General features: G+C 40.2%; 1 long non-coding RNA gene across 6 annotated transcripts in view; it reads left to right on the top strand.

Annotated features, from left to right (window-relative positions):
• Nucleotides 1–24,807, top strand: part of LOC122540950 (uncharacterized) — a 37,194-nt gene extending 12,387 nt beyond the window's left edge. For 2 of the 6 annotated variants that reach the window (XR_015753763.1, XR_015753762.1), the window contains 5 exons: nt 5,983–6,076; nt 9,979–10,122; nt 17,869–18,155; nt 21,005–21,062; nt 21,205–24,807. This is a non-coding gene — a long non-coding RNA (uncharacterized LOC122540950). Of the gene's footprint in view, nt 1–5,982; nt 6,077–9,978; nt 10,123–12,622; nt 12,688–14,527; nt 14,623–17,868; nt 18,156–21,001; nt 21,063–21,204 lie in introns of all 6 variants that reach the window. The other 4 variants (XR_015753765.1, XR_015753764.1, XR_006309467.2 and 1 more) reach the window with 4 other exon arrangements.
• Nucleotides 24,808–25,138: the final 331 nt, after the last annotated feature.

Below are 25,138 nucleotides of genomic sequence, written 5' to 3'. Positions count from 1 at the left end.
TCTGGTCCTGTGAATCTTAAGCACACTGTGACAAAAGACGTGTGCTTCAGGGCTCAGCTCACTGGGGTTTTCAGAGGGAGGCAACTGATAAAAGAAATAAGCCACTTAACCTCAATGCCTGGCAACCAGCACACAGCAATCTATCTGCATCGATGACGCATTTATTTAATAGACCCCATACAAGTCGCTCCATTATGTTATACTTTGCAATTTTGATGGTTCTCTGTTATAAACGAAATTGAACATTTGGAAAAGCGATTTGCTTAATGCTTGTTTATTTTCCTGGGTGTATGAACAAAAGGAATAAATATACCACACCCCATCTTAGCTGCTATATTTGGGATTGGTGTAACAATACATTGTGTCATGTTTTCAAGAGTATTTCTCAGGCTATCAGAATGTGAGCTAGCGAGGGAAGAGACCCCATTTCATAAATATGACCAAGTGAGACAGAGATTCACGAAGGTAATAATGGTCTAAATTGAAAAAATAGGCACCACTTGAGTTGCTTAGATAGTGAAGCCCTTCTGTTTTCCACTAAGATGACTTAACAATGATTTGCATTTACATCCTTTAATGTAGCAATACATCTTCATGCTTATCGCCAAAGCATTATCAAATAAGATTTTAACAATGGATCACACTAATAGCCATTCGGTCAGATGACCAGACGTTTCACAAAGAGGTGGCATTAAGAAATGAGGAAAGAGATGTGTGAGGCTATAGGAAAGATAGCAAAACACCCAAGTTGCTAATGGTGAAGTAATAAAAATAGGACACCAGAACAGGTGGACAGCAGATATCTTGGTGTGCTGTGGGACTACAGGACATTGCAGAGATAGAACAGGGGTGAGTTAAAGGCTGGATTTGGTAAGGGTAAAGGGCTAATGCACAAAGTGCAGAGCAACGTTTTATTGAAATGAGTGAGAAAAAGGTTAGTAAGCAGCTAGCAAGTAATGGGGAGACAGTGAGGTCTGCAGTTGCTGGAGATCAGAGTTGAGAGCGTGTTGCTGGAAAAGTACAGCATGTCAGCAGCATCCGAGGTGCAGAAAAATCCTGGAGTTTCCTGCTCCTCGGATACTGCTTGACTTGCTGTGCTTTCCCAGCAACACGCTCTCAACAGCTGGCAAATAACACCAAGTGTAGATTTTAAAAGCCTGAAGATTATAGTGACGGCGATGGTTGGGGGAAATTAGGGATCTCATTGTTTTGAGATGCTCCCAATTGCTGTTATATTTGATTGTGTTTTGTCAATTAACTATTAGTTAACTCTATTTGTACAACACCATGTTTTCATATTAAAAGTGTCAGAAAATAAAATGGGAATTGTGCAAAATAGATCTTATGAAAAGCATAAATCTATTCTTTCCTTTCTGTACTAAGTAAACAAAGCAAATTACAATTGACCACTGGCATGAGAAGATGCTCAACTCATGGGGTTGATTGAGGTTCTATTAATTGTAGAATTAACAATAAAAGTGATTACAACACTCAACTCTTCCATTCAACAACCATGTCTATAAGTGGTTAAATCAGCTTCTAGGCAAATATATCATTTCTGTCTGTATGATCTGCCCTGGAGTGCAAGCAGGAGAATGCGTGCTTTTCTGTGATCATTGACTATACGTGTGTGCGTGTGCCCAATTTTCCCTTTCCATATACTTGTCTCTCACCATCTCCACCTCCCAACCAACTCCTGCCCCCTGACCCCAAGTGCACAATTCTTTCTCACTCTTAGTGTGTGCCTGAGATTTTACCTTTGCCATGTGTCTCTTCAATTTTATGTATCTCAGTTTCTCCTTTTATATTTATATTTACGTTTAGGGGCACTTCCTGCCTTGCTGTCTCTCTGTGTGCATGTGTGTATCTGTCTGCCTATCTCTCTTCCATGTGCATCTTTCTAATACCTGTTGTTACCCCACCATCTTCTGTCTATTTCTGCTCCTCCATTCCTGGCTCTTACTGTAATTCTCCCTATCCTCTTCTCTTTCTTTATCTGAAATCATAAGACCATAAGCTATTGGAGTAGAAGTAGGCTACTTGGCCCATTGAGTCTGCTTTGCTATGCAATGAAATCATGGCTCATCAATTCTATTTTCCTGCCTAATCTCTGTTATTCTTGATTTCCTCAACAAATAGAAATCTGTCTATCTAAGCTCTGAATATACTTAACAACCAATCTTGACAGCCATCTGTGGTAAAACAAAATGCATAGATTCACTACTCACTGAGGGAAAAATTCCTCCTCACATATCTCTTGAATGGGCAATTCCTTAGTCTGAACTTATGCCCTCTGTCCTAGAATTCCCACAAAAGGGAACACCTCTCTATATGGACAATGCCATTCTATCAAAGAATCTTAAGTATGTCAAAATATGGCCTCCTCTCATTCTTCCAGTGAGTACAAGCTCAACCTATTCAACATTTCCCCAAAAGAAAATCCCACCTTACCCAAGATCAATAGAGTGAAGCTTCTCTGGGTTGCCTCTAGTTCCAGCATATCTTTCTGTACTATCCCTATGGCTATTTATCTCTAATCTTCATTTTGTTTATAATGCAATGGTTAGATAGAACTTTTTGGCATTTGAACGGGCCATTCAGCCCAATAGGTCATTGTAGATATTTCTGCTGGAAACAAGCATACAATCCACCAAATCTCAGGTCCTGGGAATCAATGCACTCTCCTTTCCTTTTCCTCTCATAGTCCAATCTAGCTTCCTTTTAAATGTACTTCTGCATTGTTGGTCAACCAGTACTCCCAATTTCACATGGAAGGACAACAACTCAAATTACTGGAGTTTCTGTCCCTTTGTTAGAATGTTAATGGGCCTATAAAACTGACTAAGTTGCTGGTGTTTCCTGGGCACATCAGATGAAGCCAGAATCTTTGGTCATTCAAAGATTTGTCATCCAAAGTGACACTAAGTCTGGAGTTCAAATGTTTGATGCCAATGAAAATTATTTGAGAATATCAATAATGAACACCTCCACGTGTTAAGTCACAGAGAAAAGTTGAAGTAGATATATTTTTAATATAAGTTTTCTAGATGCAGCACTTCAGAGGTTCTACCAGGAATTTTTGGCTGTGTTTTTTCCTCTTCTTCAGGGAGTCACATGCTGTTGGATCTCTTCAGGGGGCAAGAGCAAGGATTTCAGCTTCTGTCAGAAATAATTTCCATCGACTTATCAAGTGAAAACACTTGAGTAAAATGGAGCTCAGAGCATGGGTCATCACCCCCTGCATGAATAACTATAATTACCAAGTGTTAACATTCAGAGAGTTGGCATAAATATAATTCTTTCTAACAACTATTCTTTTGGTTGCGTTAGCTTTGCATATCGGTGCTCAGGTCTACTGCCTCCAATTGTGATATGTTGAATTTGAAAATTAATTATTCATGATTGTCTGAAAATAGGCTGGTGCAGCTTTCAGAAGCACTTTCCAAAGGTACAAAGGTGTGTTGCCTGGCAAAACACTCGTTGCCATGGCTACCAATTTGCCGACCTCTGTGAGTTTAATCAGCTGCTGTAAATGCACAGGACCCAGCAAGTGACATGTGGCCCACTCTATTTTGTTTCTGTCTCATTGCAGGACAACTGGTTGCAGTTTTAACCCCTTGTTGTCAGTGAGGCTCTCAGCCAGCAACTGCCCGGCAATGGTATTTATCTTGAAATCCCTGCTGTGAAATGCTCACTCTCAAAACTATGCACAAACCTGAGACCACCAGCCTCTCTTTGCTTCCCTTCCCTGAGGATGAACACGGGTGGGAAAGAGTGCAGAAACTGTCACTGCTTTGGAGAACAAACAATCTATTCCACCCGGGCAAACTTCCATAGTAACTGGATTCAAGCTGCTTCTCTGATGGCAACATCCAAATGTTGCTTTATCCTGTACACAATGCCAGAGCAAGCAAGATACTTATCCCTTTTCCAAACAACAAATACTCGGAAGCAGAGCTTCATTTTAGCAAAAATATCTAACATTGCGAGCACTGTTTATTTTCTTCTGATTTACTTTTCTTTAATTGTTCCTAGGATGTTAATGATGGCAAGATCAGTATCTATGGTCCACTCATAACCACCCATGTGAATGTGGCGGTGTAGTACTTTCTTGAACAGTTACAATCCATATGTTCTGGCTAGCCCCACAGTGCTGTGATGAAGTAAGTTCCAAGGTACAGTGATATTATTCCAAGTAGGATGACGTGTGGCTCAAAGCAGGATTTATAGGTAGCTTCTCACATACCTATTGACTTTACCTTTCGAGATGATTAAAGTCGGAGATTGAAAGATGCAATTGAAGGAGACTTGTTTGGCACCTAATAATCATAATTACTCTTGTTCTAGGTGTGAATCCAGCTATTATATATAGTTTTCCCCTTGATTTCCCTGACTTAATAATGGAATCAATTACTGCCTTCATGTTGAGAACTATTACTCTTCCTTCAACTCTGGAATTCAGCTCTTTTGTCCATGCTAGGATGAGGCCAAAAATAAATTCAGAAAATGAGTGGCTCTGGCACAACTCAAACTGAACTTTGGTGAACAGACTCTTGGTGAGCAAATGTCACCCATTAGCAATGTTGCTGACCCCTTCGATTTGCTGATGATCAATAGTTGATTGATAGGATGGTGCTGCCAGACTGAATATGTCCGATGTTTTGGATATGACAAATATGAGCAATTTTAATTTTCCTCAGATATTCTGATTCACATATTTTGGCATGTTTCCGTGGCCACTGGAACCTCTATGGCCCTTTGTCCAGTTGGTCAATATCCATGCATCAGCCAACATGTTGTACATTGTCCTTTCAACCAGGGTTGAGGGGATGGCATCATTCAGCAACATCTGTGGCTGCAGATGTGACTCCAGGATAATATTTTGCCTCCCTGATGCCAGGGTTATGGAGAGTGGATGCAGGACATACTTCTGGGGGAGGACAAAGAGCCAGAGGTTATGGTCCATTTTTGCACCAACAGAATAGCAGAACAAAGGAATGACATCCTGAAAGTAGAATTTAGGGAGTTAGGTAGGAGACTAAAGAGAAGGACCTCTAAGGCAATAATGTAAGGCACATTCTCCCGGTGTCTGTGTGGGTTTCCTCTGGATGCTCCAGTTTTCTCCCATAGTCCAAAGATGTACAGGTTAGGTGGATTGGCCATGTTAAGTTGCCCATAGTGCCCAGGAATGTGTAGGCTAGGATGCGCAGGGTTAGAGGCATAGGGTAACAGAGGAGGTGGGATGCTCTTCAGAGGGTCAAAGTGGACTTGATGGCTGAATAACCTGCTTCCACAGTGTAGGGATTACATGATTCTATGGATTCTATACTGCCACTACCACATGCTAGTTAATATAGAAACAGGAAAGCTGAGCGAATTAACATGTGGCTGGAAAAACATGGCAGGAGGGAGGGATTTAGATTTCTAAGCAAGTGGGACTAGTTCTCGGGCAGGTGTGACCTGTATACACCCTAATAGAACTGGGAGTGATACCCTGTCAGGGAGATTTGTCAGTGTTGCTGGAGAGGATTAAACTAATCTGGCAGGAGGAAGGGGACCTAAATGAGAATTCAGATATAATAAAGCACAGCTGATTATAGGTATCTGTAAACAAAAGTAGAAAGCAGCAGAAGCAAGTCCTAGAATCAAACAGTGTCAAATTGCAGAATAGATTTGTAAAGAAAGAATTAAATGCACTTTCTTTACCACAAGATAAGTGAATACATGGCACTAGCAGAAACATAAGGGACATTTGGAAAGGGTGGGCAAAAAGGAAAAGAATGTAGGGTGATGCTGACAATGTGATGCTGGGATCAGTGTGTTAGTGAAATAGGATGTAGAATCTGAGTTAACATTGGTGTGGAATCGATGGGCTGAATGGCCTGCTTCCTATGATTCTACAAGTTGGCCCTTCATCAGAAGTGTTCAGGCGATCAGTCACAGGATTCAAAATATTAACTCTGTTTCTCTCTCTCTCTACAGATGCTGCCAACACTGCTGAGTTTCTGTTTTTATTTCAGATCTCCAGCAATTGCAGTCCTTTGTTTTAGTTTACAGCAAGGGGGAGCTGACATTGGTAAGAGTACTTTCTAGACACCCAAATAGTAGTGGTGATGTAAGACATGCTATAAATCAGAAACTTAGCATGTAGCAAGGGAATGCAGTAATCATGGAAACTTTAATCTCCAAACAAATTAATGCTGTGGAGGAAGAATGTTTGGAATTTGTTTGCAATAGCTTTCTGAGCCAGTATGTTGAGAAACCAAGAAATGCAAAGGCTATTTTAGATCAAGTATTAAGCAATGAGAAAGAACTGATTAATACTCTTGCTGTGACAGAATCTTTACGAAGTAGTGATCGCAGTAAGATAAAGTTTTCTATCAAACTCAAAAAAGATGTAGCTTAATCTGAAAATAGGATCTTAAATCATAATAAGGGTAATTATGAAGGCATGAGGAGGACTTTGGCTATGATGGATTGTAAAACTACATTAAAAGTTTGATGATAGAATAGTGATGCTAATATTTAGAGACTTAAAACATAGAACAGTACAGCACATGAACGGGACCTTCGGATCATGATTCTGGATTAGTGGTGCTGGAAGAGCACAGCAGTTCAGGCAGCATCCAAGGAGCAGATGCTGCCTGAACTGCTGTGCTCTTCCAGCACCACTAATCCAGAATCTGGTTTCCAGCATCTGCAGTCATTGTTTTTACCTTCGGATCATGATGCTGTACTGAACATGATGCCAAATTAAATTAATCCCTTTTGTCTGCCCATGGATCATATGCCTCCATTCCTTGTTTGTTCATGTGCCTATGCAAAAGACCCTTAAACTCCCCTATTGTATCTGCCTCCACCACTATCCCAGCTGTGCGTTCCAGGCACCTACCACTTTGTGTAAAAGACTTTCCCCTCCTATCTCATTTGAAGCTCCCTACTGTTATCTTAAATGCATGCCCTCTACTTAATACTTAAAAACAAATTCCTTTCAACAAAAAAAAACAGGAAATGCAAGAGAGCATTAGTAATCAAGAGAAATTAAAGTTTTAAACAAAGGAGGAGGCTTATAACATTTCTAAAGAATTTGCAAACCTAAAGATTGTGAAAATTTTAGAATTTACAAAGGACGACCAAGAAAGTGATGCAGAAACAGAAAATAGAATATGAATGCAAAATAGCAAGAAACTTACAAACATGTTGTACAAGTTTCCATAGGTTTATAAAGAAGAAAAGATTAAGAAAGACAAATGTGGGCCCATTATAGACAGAGACAGGGCAGTTTATAGCACAACGTAGGGAAATGTGTCCACAGAGGGAGACATAAGAAGATTCCCGAAATAATTAAAATCCAAGGGTTGAGTAAAAGTTTGGAATGGGAACAATTTGTGTTAGTGAAAAAGTTGCATCATAGAGGTGAATGGGACTGAAATCCCCAGGACCAGTTGCCAGATTGGAAGCTTACAAGTGCAAATGCACAGTTTCAGAAAGGAAGGAGAGAGAAAATGGGGAAGTACAGATCTGTTAGCTTGAGGTCAGTAGCAGGGAAAATGCTAGAATCTATCATAAGAACAACGAACAATGCTGCTCAAGAACATGCCCTTCAGCACATCAAGACTGTGCTGACACATTATGCCTTTCCAAACTAAACTAAAGGATGTGATCAATGGAAATTTTGAAAATAATTGTTTGAGTTGGTAGTGTCACCATAGATTTATGAAGGCAGAATCCTGTTTGACAAACTTAATACAGTGTGTTTGTGGATGTTACGAGCAGAGTAATAATGTTGAGGTTACAGTGAAGTCCCTCCTTCTTAACCTCTCCCCTCAACTGAGGTGTGGTGACCGTCAGGTTAAACCACCATCTGATGAGAGAGCAGTTCTCTGGGACTATGCAACTTTTACTTGATAAGGGGCAACCAGTGAATGTGGTGTATTTGGATCTTCAGAAGGCTTTTGATAAAGTCCCATAAAGGAGTTTGAAATAACTCCACAGAGTCTGGTATCCTATCACCAAGTCACTGTCTATTTACATGTGGAGAGTCCTTGACACTGATCCAGCTCCCTCAGATCCAGCTCTCAGAGTGATCAGGAAATTAAGGTAGGACATTACACTTAATGGGAAGGATGTTGTGAAACTTGAAAGGGTCCAAAAAAGATTTACAAGGATGTTGTCAGGGTTGGAGGATTTGAGCAAAAGGGAGAGATTGAATAAGCTGGGAATGTTTTCCCTCAAACATTGGAGGCTGAAGGGTGACCTTATAGAGGTTTATAAAATCATGAGGGGCGTGGACAGGGTAAATAGATAAGGTCTTTCCCTGGATTATGGGAGACCAGAACTAGACAGCATAGGTTTAGGGTGAGAGGGACAAGATTTAAAAGGGACCCAAGAGGCAATCATTTCAATCAGTGGGTGGTGTCTGTATGGAATGAATTGCCAGAGGAAGTGGTGGAGGCTGGTATAATTACAATATTTAAAAGACATCTGGATGGGTATATGAATTGGAAAGGTTTAGAGGGATTAGGCCAAATGCTGGCAAATATGATTAGATTACTTCAGGATATCTGGACAGCATGGATGAATTGGTCTGAAGGGTCTGTTACCGTGTAGTACACCTCTATGAGTCTATGTCTGACACTCCTGTTTATATCTGCCAGCCAGGGTTCCCTGATTGAACCAGGTTAACAGCCCCAATCAGTGAACTCATATTCTATGATGTCGATCTGGTCAATACCACTACAATCGCTACAGAATAAACAAAATTAAAATGGCTGGGAATTGGGGTAATCTATTAGCATGGATTAAGGATCGGTTAACAGGTAGGAAATAGTGTGTAGGAAAATTGATCACTCTCTCCTTTAATTTTCTTAACGGCAGCATGGGCCTTGAAGTCTGACTGCATGACTGCAGCTTCCAGAGGTGGAAGTCAATGCCGCGGTTAGCATACTGCCATCGATCAATGTGCATGGAACATCAGAGCATTTGTGCACGACTGTAGCTTAGCAGGAACGCTGATTGGCAGCCTGTGATTACTGGGGTACTGCAAATAGCAATGCTTGGGCCTCAGCCTTTCACAACTGATTCACAAGCAATGATTTGGATGGTGGGGGTGGGGGTGGAAGTGGGGGTCAGCTGTTATATTCCTGAGCTTGCAAGTGACACAGAGCTTGGTGAGAATGTGAGGTGTGGGGGAGATGTAAAAAGACTTCAGGGAACGCAGCCAGAGTGAGAGCAAGCACTTTACGGCAAGAAAATAAAGCAGGTGAGCGTGAGCATTTCCCAAAAGGATATCCCCCGGGGTCTCTGGAAATGTTAACACAAGAGGTATGGGAAAGTGTGGGAATCTGTCATTGCAGCAGATAATAGGTCATGATTTGGAATGACAAAGCAGGGTCAAGGAGCTGAATGGCCTATTCCTGCTCATATGTTCCCATCAGAATCAAAACGAATTTTGACCACAATTAACAGATATGTACCAATCCCCAGGTTGTCACTAGATAGTGATCAGGATCAGAAACCTTGGCTGCTATGTGTCCTCGCTTCCCTAGCCTGGCAGCACTGACTCCAATGGCTGTGGCCATCGAATTAGATCAGATAACCTAAAACAACAAAGACAGCAATGCCATTTGGGATATCCTTAGCCCACAAACACAGGAATTAGAATGGACTTTCCAATTAGACCATGTTTAATTTGTATCCCTCTTCTGTGTGATTCAGTACAGTAGTTGGTGCCTTTAACTAGCAAGCAACTGAGTTGTTAAGTTTAATGTTTTAAATTTTACAGTTCATCTTTGTGAACCAGCCGAGATGATATGTCAATTGATGGTGCTGTTGAGGTTCTTGGCAAATTAATATAATAATTTGATAAGCAGTTTTATTTTTACGAACAAGGAATTGGCATGCTCTTTTCAATGTGCTTCACGTTTTCAAGCAGAATTCAAATAACAGTGTAAAATTCCTTACAAAATCTCTTTGCAGCCTGATGCGTTGGTGATTAAAACAAAGCTGACTGTCACGGCTAGGTCCTGCAAACAAAGAACTTGCTCTGAAACCTGATGACTCATCCTTTATAAATCTGTCAGAAGATGCTTGATGAGGAGTGCTCTCGTGCTTAGTTGTAAGGTAAGTGGTGCTGTTGGCATTTGCTGGTTCTCTTGGCCAAGACGCTATCTCATGATTCATGGACGCTACATGGTCTGGCACAACATGCTGTTAATGGAGACTGCTTCCATAGCACTGGTTTAAAAATAGATGCTCAGGAGAAATTACATCAGCGGCAGCCATCAGATGTTAGAACAGACTCAGTTTTTCTGTCTGCTATTCAAGGTGTTAACAGTCGAGGAGTGACTAGTTACAAATGTACCTGACAATCTCTTGGGCCTCTGCAATTAACTGATGTCAATTATTGGGACCCAAGTAAGCAGAGACTTTGCAGCTGTAGCATTGGAAAAAATCTGCTGAGCTTCTGATTGTAGTGACTCCTGCTGCAGTATTTCCTTGTGCCCATGTGTTTGTATATGGAAAGTGGTTGAAGACAGGAACAAGCTTGAGTGTAGGCAGTCAGGCTCATGGGTGAGAACTGACCTTTGGTTCTTAGATGCCCAAAGATCCTCTCAGAACAATAACTGAGTCACAATTCACAAACCAAAAAGGTGAGTGAGGATAATGGGGAGAAACAACAGAGCTCAGAGGCAGTTCAGGTCACTGTTAAAAGCTCTGGTAAACAGCAAGATGATTGCACTTTAATTAACAAGGAGTTATTGAACGAATAATGTGCCTCCTGTAATCTGAGTATTTTAATTTGTACAATGATGTTTTAATCGGCTGTCATTTACCTTTGTGTAACACATTTCTGACTCTCTCTTCCCACTTGCACCTTCCTATGAGTAGAAACCGTTCACAGCAACACAGTGTACAGTGAAAACCAGGTCTTCTTGATTTCCGAGTGCGCACTGCATTGTATTGAATCCTTTGTTCCCTGTAGAAACAAAGACTTTGCTGGTAGAGATCAACGTAGATGTAGAGAGCCTGAACTCCGCAGTTGAGAACTTTGTAAACGTCTGTGAATCATGAGCCTTTTGAGGAATGACATGTTAGATCAATGGAAAGGAGGGATGGGAGAAAACGTGTTTGCAGCATTCAAAATTCAGGTGTGTGTGCATAGACCACTTTAAGGCTGCAGCACGTTAACTTTGGTGCTCCTCAAAAATAGTTATATTACATGATATCAAGGCGTTTAAAGTGCTCTTTAATTCTGCCTTTGTACCATATATTTGTCTGGAGAGACGTTGAGCCAGGAGAAGTGAGGCAGCTGGATTAGCAGCCACAGAAATTGTGCCAGTAATGCAGGGTGTTACATGGCTAGCTAGAGACACAGAGCTTGACTGCATAAGGAGGCTAAATGAATAGAGACATAAACAGTTCAAGAGTATGGTGGCGGGGGAATGTACTGATCTTGCACATGTGCAGCTAAATCTGTGCTGCTACAAGGTAAATAGGGAAAAATCTGGAGCTGACTCTGGCAGTGTATCTACAATGACACAAATAGGATGTCAGAAACCCAGGGCCATTCTGCATTCAGGTCGGACACTATTTAATTAAACAGTTATTACTGACTATTGTATGCTTACAACATTAAAATAGGGCAACTAAAGCACACAGTGCATAGATAGGTTTTGTAGGAAAACGTCCTTTCAGAAGCAAAGTGGAAACTCCTGACTGAAGTCAGCAGACAGTGATGAGTTGCCTTGGAGCTGAATCTTGCCAAAAATATATAAAGATGTTGTATGCTTTGGGAAATGTTGGTGTTGAGTCGGGATTGTTAGAAGCTCAATGACCTGATGAGAAACTACTTCAGGTGTACTTGGTAATTTTCATCTCGACATTATTTTTGCTAAACTGCAGTGATAGGTGGTATTCTTCTCAATGTGCTCTGAGAGGACACATGTTAGCAACAAGTTGGGGGAAAGAGATTCCGAGCAACACCAGGATAGCCTTTGCATTCTCATCATGCACCCATCACCTGGCCCACTCCCAGGTTGGTGAAATGAGAGACACTTTCAACTGAGACTGCTTCGTTCTTGCTATTCTATCATTTCCATTCAACTAATCTATTTGCACCAGTCTCATCAGACAACAAGGCAGCACTTACATTACTGATGACTAATGTGCTTTTCAAAGTTAATGATGTTTCTTCAGCTTCTGTTCGAGTCTTGTCACATGCTGGTCCTGCTGTGTGAGATGCACTGCCCAGAGCATCAACCCAGAGCAGAAGCTATTTCACTCTGTAAAGGAACCACGACTCAAAATGTAGCAGACCCCTGATGTTCAAAACTATTGAGAGAAAAGAAGCGGTTTGAAGATGAACAGATAAATTCAGATAAATTGTATGAGTAAGGGATAAGTATAGAGAAAAAAGATTTTAGTGGAATTTCAAGAAAAAATAAGTTAATGACATTTGTTTTCGATAAACACATGATTTGACGAGGGGCAGGAATGTGTAGGATGCTCCATTTGAAACCTAAAGGTTCAGTGAAACAGAGATTGTCAGCAGCATTTTTCCTGCCATTCAGTGCCATTTTTTATGTCATTGTAACCATTTTCTTCTGAATCTGTTTTGTAGGAGTTTCAATATTGATCAAAGCTGCTATTACCAAACTGCCTTTTCAAGATTTTTGTGCCAGACAGGTACACATTCAAAATTCAATAATTGCTTATTTCTTAAAACATGATCAAGTCAATCTAGTTAAATATTTAAATCAATATTCTTTCAGTCAATGATTAACATTGCTTTAGATGATTTCAGTCAAAACCAAACAGGTGGGATTAAGTTCTGTTTTTTCTGTTTCTTGTCTGTCTGGTTTTTGTCTGATGTGTCAGTATGTTTCTCTCTTTAGGATGTGTCAATCTTTGTCACTTTCTGTGTCACGTGTGGGCAGTCATGAATTCTTTGTCTGTCTCTGCAGTGACATGCCAACCCTCTGTGTCATCTGCCAGTCTCAAATTCCATTGTCTTTGTCTCTGTCTCTCATGCTGTGTCTTTCTTGTCAGGTATTCAGATTTTAATCAGGTGCGATGAAGTTTAATTAAGCAGTCAAAATTCCTTTGTGTTAAACCGCTCTATTATTTAGCATTTCGGAGTACTGTCAAAGAGGCTGCATTGCAACATGGGGAATGGCATGATTCTGAACAGTGGTCCTTTGAATCAGACCTTGAAGCCAGTCTGTACTGGTGAAGTGCAAATCTCCTCTTGGTGATTGGAGATAGCTGTAAGTGAAAGGTCTTTCAGCTGTTGAAGGAGTTTAGTTTCTGATATAAAACAGCAATCATCTGTCACTACTTTAGCCACACTCTGAAAGGACAGCTATGAATGTTTAATCATCATAGTGACTCTATTCCCTATAAGTTCCCCATATTCCCTTTCCCCAGCAACTCTTCTTCCAAAGGTGCTTGAATGCAGCTCAAACACAATTCCAATGGTATTTGCTAGAACTACAGGGTATAGAACTAGAACTAGGAGGCATACTCTCAAAATAAGGGAGAGCAGATTTAAGGCTGAGTTGAGGAGGAACTTCTTTACCTAAAGAGCTATAAATTGGTGAAATTCCCTGCCCAGTGAAGCAATCAAGGCTATCTCATTGAATGGTTTTAAGGCAAAAATTAGATACATTTTTTAACAGTAAAAGAACTAAGGTGAGCAGGCAGGTAAGTGGAACTGAGTCCACAAAAAGATCAGCCATGATCTTATTGAATGGTGGAACAGGCTCCAGGGGCCAGATAACCCACTCCTGCTACTACTTCTTGAGTTCTTATGTTCTTACATTCCTGTTCCCCAGCACTTTGCATTTTCTGTGTTGAACAAAAAATGGCAAACAAATGTTTTGATAAATATTTGGCAAACCAATTTTCTCCTAGTTGATGAGACACTGTGCCACACAATTGTAACATCACAGAAGAAGGGAAAGTGCTGGGGATCAAGGACCATCTCTCATGGGAGAATTTGGATGCAGAATGTATTTAACTACAGAAGAGGCACTACAGCACGTACTGTACCAAGCCTGACCCTGTGCTCGCGGACATCCACATGTGATTATTTCAATGCAAGGGTTTCTGAATAGGAATCAAGAGCAGGAATGCTGTCTGATGCTTCTCTATTCAGAAACGAAATCTAGAACCTTGACTGAGATCAGAGCGAGCATTCCTTTTAAAAGGAAAAAAGAATCTTACAGTGAAGCAAGCACTTAGTGATTTGTGATTACACAAGGTCAGTGCCGGTGACTGCCAGGGCTGAATTGCTTTTTGTACAAACAGTCCAGGAAAATTCATGATTTGAAGAGTTGAGTGTGTCCTTGAGCTGTGACTCATTATATACCCCAGATATTATTTTACTAATATTGGCAATCTTCTGTGAATTTGGGAATTTGCTAGCTTGTTACAGGTCTCATGGTTGTTGACAGCGTTTCAGTGAATGACCTGGAAGGAGCTTCAGGTAATTAGCCTTTGACTGCAGCTGCATTATACTCAACAGGATCTCCACAGGTTTTCAGGACACGGAGTTGTACTAATTGGCAAACAGATGTGTTGGCCTTTGCCAGGATGATTATCAGTGAAGGAGCAGAAGTTGTAAGTTTTTTCCTCTTATTGTAGATTGGTATACATAACACACTTCAATTAACGGAACAGTGGAGTGCATTGGATAAAAAATGCAGTTTGTTTCTTGACAACGCATAACGAAAGTTAATTGTTTGAAGAATCGTTTATCATGTCTGTCTTATGAATTGAATACTCGGTTTTGATTTTCCAAGTTTGGGATTCAGTATAACAGCGCTAAAAAATAATAGAATGGCTGTAATTCAGCCCATCAGTTCTGGTGTTCCCACAACACATGTACCATCTACCTTGACTCCAATGCTCTCCCTCCATATTCCCCAAGATAACATGAATTCTAATGTAATATTCTACCAAACCTTGTGTATGTTGCCCCAGTTTGTGAAACTGAGCCACCAATTTAGTCCCAGAAATCTCTGCATCCATATTTGATCCCACAGATATTTTTACTCATTTCCTCACCTCCATTGTACAATTCTACCTGCCTCCAAAGATTTTCAGTTCCAACCCAATTCAGCACAATCTTTTTGAAGGACTCTTAGTCGGAGCTGTTCTTAAATGGGAAGCTGGTACAAATTTGTTGCTTTGAAAGTAAAGAAATCCTTTCAAATCTGGAGTCAGCTCGATGAGTGTTAGCTTTACCTTCATGTCCAATCGCTCTTTTCTCAATACCTGAATTAAGTAGGTGGAATTTTGCACTTAAAGCTTCCAAGAAAAATCCAAAACAGAAGCGTATTTTGATTCATGTATGTGTAGTTAACCCCAGTTTTACAAATGTGCAATGAGATTGTTTCACATACTGACAACCAGATCATTTCAGGTGTGTGTACAGTCTTTAATAAAAATCCAGTATTAAATATTGGATGATAAAACTTGTTTGGATGCAGCACAAACATCATTTTTGACTATTGCAATACAATCTATTCACACACAGCAAACTCTCCCCTCCAGCAACGATCAGATTAACAAATTTCAATTTCTGTCTATTTTTCAGTTTCTGTCATTGTTGGGCAGCTTCTTCAAAATCTTGAAAGGCTTGATCCAAAAATGGTTGAGCAGCCATCCTCAATATTGATACAAGCTTTCCAGGCCCAGTCATTACTTCTCATTCCAAATGTGGCCAAACAGATGCTTCCAGGCCCCAAGGCCCCCTCATTATTGTTGTAATCTGTGATTTCCTGGCATGCCATTCTCTTAGTAATATACATTACAGTGAAAGGTGTGATAGCACCTGACAGCAATTAACTTCTCCACTAAAGTGAGCCAAGAACTGTTCCTGGAAAACTGCCTATGGTTGAGAGGGAAAGGGAGAGAAAATCTATGTAATCATCAAACATTCTGACTGACCTACCTATTATCTCTCAACTAAAAGCCTGGATTTTAGGAACAATATTGTTATTTTCATTAGGCTGAAGTCACTGCAATGGTCATGCAATTAACAAAATATAATCAACAACAAGCTGTATTTACCTGGTGCCTTTTATCGAATTGAATGTTTTACGCACTTAAATGGAGTGTTAAGTGAAGATAAAGCTGGATTATATACAGCTATACTTGGGCAAATATCCAATGATTTAATCAAAGAAGCAGGTTTAAAGGAGCATCTTAAATTAGGAAAGAGAGGAAGTGCAGTTTAAGGAAGGAATTCCAGAGTTTAGGGTCGAGGTCGAGTAAAACGTGGCCACTGATGGTGGAGAAATGAGAATTTGGGAATGTCAAATAATCAATTTTGAAGGAGTACAGGGATATTGGCTTCAGGGTGTTACAAATGTAAGGAGGGGATAATGTCTTGAGGTATTTTAGAAAGGGATGAGAATGTTAAACTTGAGGTAATATTCAACTCCATCCTGGAAAGGCTGAGTTTCAGGCAAAAGAAATCAGGTCAAGTAATAGTTTGCGTTTAAGATGCTGATCATTTGTAGGTAACAAGTGCTGCTCTTGTAACTGTTACTAAGTGTGGAAGCCCTCAGAGAAGGACTGTAATGGCTATTCTTTTAGCTTTATTTCATATTTTCTTAACTTAAACTACATATATCTGTAATGCAATGTAACTTTTTCTCTTTATTTTCTCTATTTTTTGTGCCTAAGATTTGGATCTAAGTATTTAGTACCTAAGATAATACATGTGTTGGTGGCATTGTACACTTTTCAATGTATTCCTGTTCTTTTCTAATTTGAGTACACAGGGCAAATAAACCTAAACCTAAAACTAAACCTAAATCCACTTTGTTAAAATTAATCAATTTTATTGCTCATTCTGATGGTGCAGGTGAGCGTGGCATAGCTACAAAGAAAAGTCAGGAGTTCTCCAGTCATGTGGACCAACATTATCTGTTTAATCTTCACCAAAAGCAGGTTTCTGGTCATTGCTTTTTCATCCAGGCAAAATGGCTGCTGCATTTGCCTCATTCACAACCACCATACTCAGAAATAATTTAATATGTGTGAAGCACTTTGAAACGATTGTGATGTGATACAGTGTGAAAAAAATCAATCTTCCTTTGATGTACTGAGGTATTTAAACAATTTATTGACTGATGTTAAATCGTTAACGGCCACTGCCTTAATTGGAAAATATTTGACAAACAAATTTTTTTCTGGGTGATGACGCAGCACATCACAGAATTGTTACAGTATAGAATCAGGCTTTGCAGGCCCATCTTATCTGAACTGGTTTTCTGTCAGAACAACTTTCTCTCATGTTGAACATATGTTTGTGAGCCTGTTTGTTGTCCATTCCTCCTCAACTTGGGGAATGTAAGTGAGTTACAGATGGGTAGGGCAGAATGACTAAAGGGGTAGTTAATGCTAGGCACAGACAATAAGAAGCAGGCTGAAGTCAAAGGCACCGAAGTTGTGCACATGTATGTACTGTTGGAAAAGGACCAACTAGGAACAGCAAGACCATGGAAGAAAGGATTTGAAGAGAAGACCCGGGATCTACTGGATAGCAGAGAGATAAACATGGACTGTGCCATGTGTGTGGACCCCATTGTAGATAAGAGCTATTTCTAGGACCAAATCTCAGGTACAAAAAATGCTACCTGTTGAAGGAGCAGTGCTCAGAAATCTTGTACTTCCAAATAAACCTGTTGGACTATAACCTGGTGTCATGTGACTTTTAATTTAACATGTATTATGGCACTATCAGATGGTGGCAATGGCATGATGGAAAGTGTTTGACCTCTGTGCCCATATGCTCTTGTTCACCTGGCTAGCCACATTCTTTTTTTTTTGTTTTGTTTCTTCATTTCTTCACAGTTCACCTTTCCTTCTTTTCTGTGGCTGTGGTGGAGGAAGGTGGTTGTAAAGACCTGATGCATCAACGGCAGCAGACCAGTGGATCCAGATGTCCACACCTCATGACCATAGCGGCTGAAGCTTTATTGAAGGCTTCATCATCGGTGGGTCTGATCTGTTCCTCCTGGTGACAGTGTCAGCGGTGGCTGTAGTGGTGGTGGCGTGGTGGTTCCAGTTCATTCCTCGCAGCTTCAGGCGGTGACTGACGTGGTGATGGATTGAGCGATGGCTACAGCATCAGCAGCTTGGTGAGTCTGGTCTGTCCCTCCTCACTATGGCAGTGACGCAGTGACTTTGGTCTGGACTTCGGCAGTGACAGTGCGGTGAGTCCTGTCTGGAAATCCTTGCTTTGCCAGCAACACCCCCAGCCTCTCCATAAACCCAGGAGCCGTGGAGGAAACAAAACACAAACTTTGTTCTAACGTTGTCTCAATTATTTCTTTTTTATAATTTCTGTAATTAAATTGGCACCGAGTTGAGGTGACTTACACACATCTCACTGTATTTTCATAAATACAAGTGACAATAAATTGCTATTCTATTCTGTGCTATACTAGTTGGTTTGCAAGTTATGCAAGGTGAAGATTGGAATAGTTAGTAAGTCATTGTGAAAGATTGAAGATGGAATTGAAGGTCAAATCACACAAAACACTGAGGTAGCACATCATCAGAATAAATATAAATGGTCATTGGAGAAACAAGGGTCAGTAAGAGAATATTTTTGATGGTTTTCCCATATTCTTCATTTAACCTTGGTAAGCAGTCTATGAAACTCCAGGAGAAAACACGCAACTGGATTTCATTTGTCTCTAACTGGGACAAAAGGGCACAGAATTTCCAAGCCAGTGCCTTTAGGAAAGAGGAGAGAATGGGACAGGAGTAGCTGAGTATTAAAGATCATGTGAGCAATGAGGATAATGGAACAAAAAATCTGAAGCTTAGCTAAGGAGGAATTACTGCAAATGTAATTGTGCATCTATTCTAAATGCTGACATCAAACCCATTAGAAACCATTTGTTTTACTTAGCTAAGATGTTGGTGCAGGTGATGACTGCGTGAATTGATGTGAAATTATTTTGTATAAGCATTACTTAAATACCAGATACAGATGTTGTGTGAAAATTCATTTCTATGTTTCTAGGGTCTGTAATCATTCTGAAAGAATCGATAGGATAAGTGAATTCTTCTCATCTTGTTAAAGGTCAATTGACTCCCTGTGGACTGCTTTTTGCCGTTCAAGCACCAGTCCTGCAAAAATATCTCTTTGACATGAGACAGGGTGAAACATGCAGTAATCAGGCACTAGAACTGGAGAAATAGGTGTGGTGGGGACTCAGAACGGTTGTGAATTTAACATGATTCTTCGATCTCCACTTTCAGGTTTAAATGTAGCTCAGGGGGCATGGGGTGAAATTCTCAGCTTACTTGAACCGTCAGTCTCTCACACCTGACTTGGAATGAATTGGACAAAAAGCCCTATTACAAGCCCTAGCTCTGCACAGACTCACACATATTGGAGTATTTATGAATTTGCATTAAAACTTTTTATTGTAGTAACATAATAATAGTTTTATTCTGTAGTTCAGCCATACTGTCCTGAAGGTTTGATGAGGCATGATCGAGGGAATTTTATTCGACATCCAACCAGTTTTGCATCTGATCAGGGTTTATATTGGTGATGACAATGGGTGCCAAAGCATTGTAAAAGTCCAAACCTCCATTCTCCCAAAGTCATTATGTCCTCTTAAACTCATTAAGTGTAACTGAAGCAGAACTGGAAATTCAAACAGTGCATAAATCTGACATGAACTAGAATACAGCTTTGAATTACGTTGTAGCGGCAAGGCAGAATGTTCAATTTGAATTGGACAAAACTTTGACCATTCAATGATAAATTTGCCAAAGGAGCTTGTGGGGTGATGGGAAAACCTGAAAGAGGAAAGTGATGACAGAAAGGAATCAAATTATTATTATTTTACTTTAGAAAGTTGATTCCTTTGCTTTGGCTTATTTTAACCCATTACTCCCTTGTGAAACTTCACTATTCCTAGTTTCCCAATGGAAAATATCCAAGACCTGGCATTAGGTGACTAGATGTATAAGGATGGTGAGCCACATCCTAAACACAGGATTTTAGGATGTTAATATAAATGCATGTATTTGTGTTTAATTATTCAGAGCAAATGGATCCAAAGGTCACCTTGTCACTAACAAAGTGAATATCTTCCAAGCTGATCTGTTGATAAATATGCTTTAATTACCAGGTCAATTAAAAAAAAATTGGAAGAACTGCTGGATGCTGATAATTAGAAACAAAAGCAGAAATTGATGGAAAAACTCATCAGGTCTGGTAGCATCTGTGGAGAGAAATCAGAGTTAATGTTTTGGGTCCAGTGACCCTTCCTTAGAAGTTGTGAGAAGATCAGAGAATCTCTACAGTGTGGAAACAGGCCATTTGGCCCAACAAATGCACACCGACCCTTCAAAGAGTAAGCCATCCAGACCCATTCCCCTACCCTATTACTCTAAATTTCTCCTGACTAGCACCTAGACTACACATCCATGAACACTAAGGGGAATTTAGCATGGCCAATTCTCCTAACCTTCACATCTTTAGACAGGTACAGAACTTCTGAGGAAGGGTCACTACACTCAAAACATGAACTCTGATTTCTCTCCTCAGATGCTACCAGACCTGCTGAGCTTTTCTTGCCATTTCTATTTATGTTTTTGTACATTTAAAAAATTAGGCTACTAATTGAGCAGCATGGTGGTTCAGGATTAGCACTGCTGCCTTACAACACCAGGGACCTGGGTTTGATTTCAGCCTTGGGCAACTGTTTTGTGTGGAGTTTGCACGATCTCCCCCTGTTTATGTGGGTTTCCTCCAGGTGCTCTAGTTTCCTCTCACAATCCAAAGATGTATATGTTAGGTGGATTGGCCATACTATAGTGCCCAGGGATGTGTAGATTAGGAGAATTAGCCACCGGTAGGGGTGTGGTTGGGATGTTCGTCAGAGGATTGATGTGGGCTGAATGCTGTGCTTCCACACAGTAAAGATTCGATGATTCTAATTCCTTTTGTGTTCCTTAGCAGTTTAGTTGCGAACACTGATGCTCTGTTCAGATCAGTGAACAGTGAATGTGAAATAATGGTGAGTATTTTTTTGTGACTTTGCTACACGGGCTTCAGAGATTATATTTCCCCTTCATAACAACCCACCCTTGTTGAAATCAAGTGTTTTGAAAAAGATTTATACCAATCTCAAAATGTTAATTCTGTTTCTCTCTCCACAGATGCTGCTGGACCTGCTGAGATTCTCCAGTATTCTCTGCATTTTGTCTCAGCATTTTGCTTTTATCGCTGAAAACAATATCAACCTTGGCTCCAATCAAATGCTACCCCTAAAGGAAAGCTAAACTATCCCAAGGAACTGCACCCCAACTAAGAGTCCATAATATTAGTAGGAATTAAGGAGAAAACTGGGGAGGGAGGATTCTTGACTTCTCTTCATGGAACAGTGGGGATTTTCCTGCTGCACCACTTTCATTGATTGCTGGATATGAAAGGCAAGGAATGTGCACCCTGTGATTTCCCATGGATGGATAATATATCAATTTCCCACTTGTTGGTCTTGCTTGGGCAGTGTCAAAGTAGATGTCTCAGTTTTGGTCTTCGTATCAATCTTACCTTTGCAAACATAAGCCCTGAGCAAGCGATGTAAATGCATAAACATGGCCCTTTAACTCACCTTAACCAACATTAAATCTGGCCATACATCTATCAAGGACTCAACCTGACAGGCAAAAACACGTATTTAAATTTATCTAATTTTCCAAATGTCAATTGCCTTTCCGTTCTTATCCTTCTTTTATTAATAGATGTCAGCTAATCCCCTGGTCTGACCTGTGGCTCTTAATGTATTTAATTTCAATTTAATTCCGAACTTTTGGAATCTCCAGTGAAACCGCCACACTGCGAGCAGAGAGATTACAGCATTTCAGGCAAAGGCTACAGGCAGGCAAACTCAAGAGCAACTGAGATCTTGACAGCAGGTTCCCAACTAAACTGCTGAGGAGCACAAAAAGCATTAGTGGTCCATTTTTAAAAAAAATGTACCTGCTATTAAGGCAGATTTATCAACAGATCAGCCTGGCTGGCGTAGATATTTTCTGTCAATACAAATATCTGCAAAATAAACAAGACGTGTTGAGTGTCAGCCAATTTTCTGCCTTAGTGCAAAAACATAAGTGTGCCATTAATTAGACAGCTGTGCAAAGGAAGAGCTCCTGCCTCCGTAACTGGAAGAACACTTTCCCTGTATCATAATAGTCACAGCTTCGCACCCAGCATTATCAGCCTCTTGCTGAGTGTACAGCCCCAACTGACTCATCAAATATTGCCTTCCAAAGAGAGGTTCGGTCACATAAATAGCACCACCAGTTTATGGAGCGAGAAACTGGGAGTGGAAGGTGGGAATACAGAATAGACTCAGAAAGCAAGAAAGTAGGAGAGAGAAAGAGCCAGAGAAAGAGAAGAGTCATGTGGATTTTAAAAAGGGATTTCAAGCTGATAATTCTCAGGGGGACTTCTAGTTCCATGAAGTCTGTGATGCTGCCACTTACCATGTTTTTGGTGGTCTGAAAGTTCCTGTTCTGGAACTTTGCTCAGCAAACACACTTGTCAGCATTTTCTGCCAAGAACTGTACCCCCTGAAGCCACTGCTTCAGCATGATTTCATCAATCATTCTCAAATTAGAAGGTTCATAACAGTACTCCTTAGATTGGAACAAAGATTCTCATTTCTTTTGTCCCACATTTTTTACTCTTTCTTCACCTTCATACATCAGGCGAAGTTCTGCCCTGTGCTCCCCATCATGTGTTCCACATAATCATAGCTGAACAATTCACAGATATTTTCCTTCAACTTTTTTTTTTCTGTGGATATTGTCTGCCATGCCTTTTCCAAGAGTATCAGTCTTATCTCAATTACAGTCTTCATCCGTGGTTCCTCCTTTATATTGACCTCCTCTTGAAGGTCTGCTTTAAAAGTGGGCTCAGAACCACACACAAATTGTCCCATATCACTCTGAGCCTAACTTTTATTCCACTTATCAGCCTTGCCTCTAAGACACAACCATTTTGGGGTTTCTTTAAAACCCCCATGTACTCCAATCAAAGTAGTCCAGTTTCACATTGAATCTGTGTTCCTGAATTGCTTAACTTTGCTAAGCTTATCCCACAATTAAAGATGGGATCAGCACTGGGTAGGGAAGGGCAGACGTAATTTTCTAAGCAAGTGCACAATTATGCCCCAAAAGCATTCTCGGGACCAATGTGTGATTCTGTTACCCTTTACGAAACAAGTACTAAATACCAAGGTACAGGAGTTACTGCAATGAGACTGATTCCATAGCAAGGAACAAACACTGTATTGTTCTGGTTTGATGAGTGTGAAGGGAGGTGGGCGATCTTCATTTCATTTCATCAGCGGTCTCTTCCAGGTCAATGGCGACTGAATTGGAAAGACTGAGAGCAGTAAATGCAGTGACTCAGCTGACCACCTCTGAAAATGAGCCTCCTCTGATAAAATTTTTTTTGAAGCTCACGCACAAGGTCACTGAAGATGTTGCACACGTAATAGAGCAGTTTCTCAGTGACACATCGTGTGGTACAACTTGCCCACTGATTGAAATTATTAACCAAAAATTGACATCACCTAGCTCCACGCACTTACAAAACTGAACACATGACAAGCTAAAATCATTGGCTTTTCATTTAAAATCTAAGTTTGTTTAAAAGAAATGTCATGGAAACTAACTAGTCACAAGCTGATGGTGAATATTTAGGGGAAAATGATTGTCTTTGACAACTTTTTGTTTACTCATTTATTCAGCTTTTTATATACTTAGCTATATATTCTTCAGTAGCTAATTATTCACTCAGTGCTGCAGAGGATTTTTGTCACTGTAATAATTTTAAGAATTGATTTCCTGCTTTGCTCTTCCAAAAGTAAATAGGAAACATAAACTCAGCTTTGGACACTTGGCTGATAAATGATAACATACCATATTTGGGTTTTACTTTTCGCCCCACAGTGAGTACACACAATCCCATGCCTTCGATTGAAAAGCAGAATACTGTGGATGCTGAAAATCTGAAAATGAAAAAGAAATCAGATAATGCTCAACAGTTCCTATGAAAGGTCATCACTAACTCTGGTTCTCTCTTCACAGATGCTACCTGACCTGCTGAGTATTTTCAATATCTTCTGTTTTTATCACCTTGACTCAGACAATTGAACCACATTCTGTGAGGATGTTGGTTTCTCCTTCCCTTGCACTTGCCTCACCGGTATGTAAGCATTAACACTTTAATGCAGTACTGGGGAAGTTTAGCATTATCACTCCAGTGTCAGATGCAAGAGCACATCATTAATCCGGGGTGGGGTTGATGTAATGATAATGTCACTGGACTAAATATTTGAGGGCCCCAAGCTAATGTCCCTTGGTGTGTGTTTGAATCCTACTATTGCAGATGAAATCTCAATTCAGTAAAAGCTGGAATTAAAGGCTAGCCTAATGGTGACCACTGTCAAATGTTGTAAAAATCCAGTTGGTTCATTGATGTCCTTTAAGGAAGGAAATCTATTGCATGTCTGGTCGACATGTGACTCCAGCCCCATAGCAATGTAGTTGACTTTTAACCATCTGCTGAAATGGCCTAACAAACTACTCAGTTCATGGATTATTAGGAATGGACAACAAATAATGGCCTTGCCCACATCCTATACAAGCATTAAAAAGTGTGTCTAACTCCTATTCACAGATCTGTTCTTTGTCTGTTTCCCAGTTGCATAAATTCACTGTTAAATATGTCAAGAATAAAAAACAACATGAGTACTAATTAATAGGACTCTTTCAGATTCCATTAGGTCAACAAAAGTTCAGTTATTCCATATGGTTCATGGTCAAAAAGGACAGGCCTTGCTTTGGATGCTGCATTACCAACTGATCAATTATCTGGTACAGTATGGAAGACTAGTGATTTTGTTGTTGTAAAATGAGACTTGACAACAAATCACAGTCTGCCTCACTGTTCCAGATACATACATCGGATTGAAGAAAATAAAGCTTGTTTCTTTTCATGGACTCCTGAAATCCAGTAAACCTAGTTACTCTATGGACCAAAGTAATACAGAAGAAAGAACAATTTTCCATCTAAGTGAAG

Source organism: Chiloscyllium plagiosum, unplaced genomic scaffold (assembly GCF_037043375.1).
Source record: "Chiloscyllium plagiosum isolate Xiang-an unplaced genomic scaffold, Cpla_swu_hap1 HiC_scaffold_39, whole genome shotgun sequence".
Classification (NCBI taxonomy): Eukaryota; Metazoa; Chordata; class Chondrichthyes; order Orectolobiformes; family Hemiscylliidae; genus Chiloscyllium; species Chiloscyllium plagiosum.
Note: the sequence above shows the minus strand (reverse complement) of the source record. Positions and strands in the feature narration are given on the sequence as shown.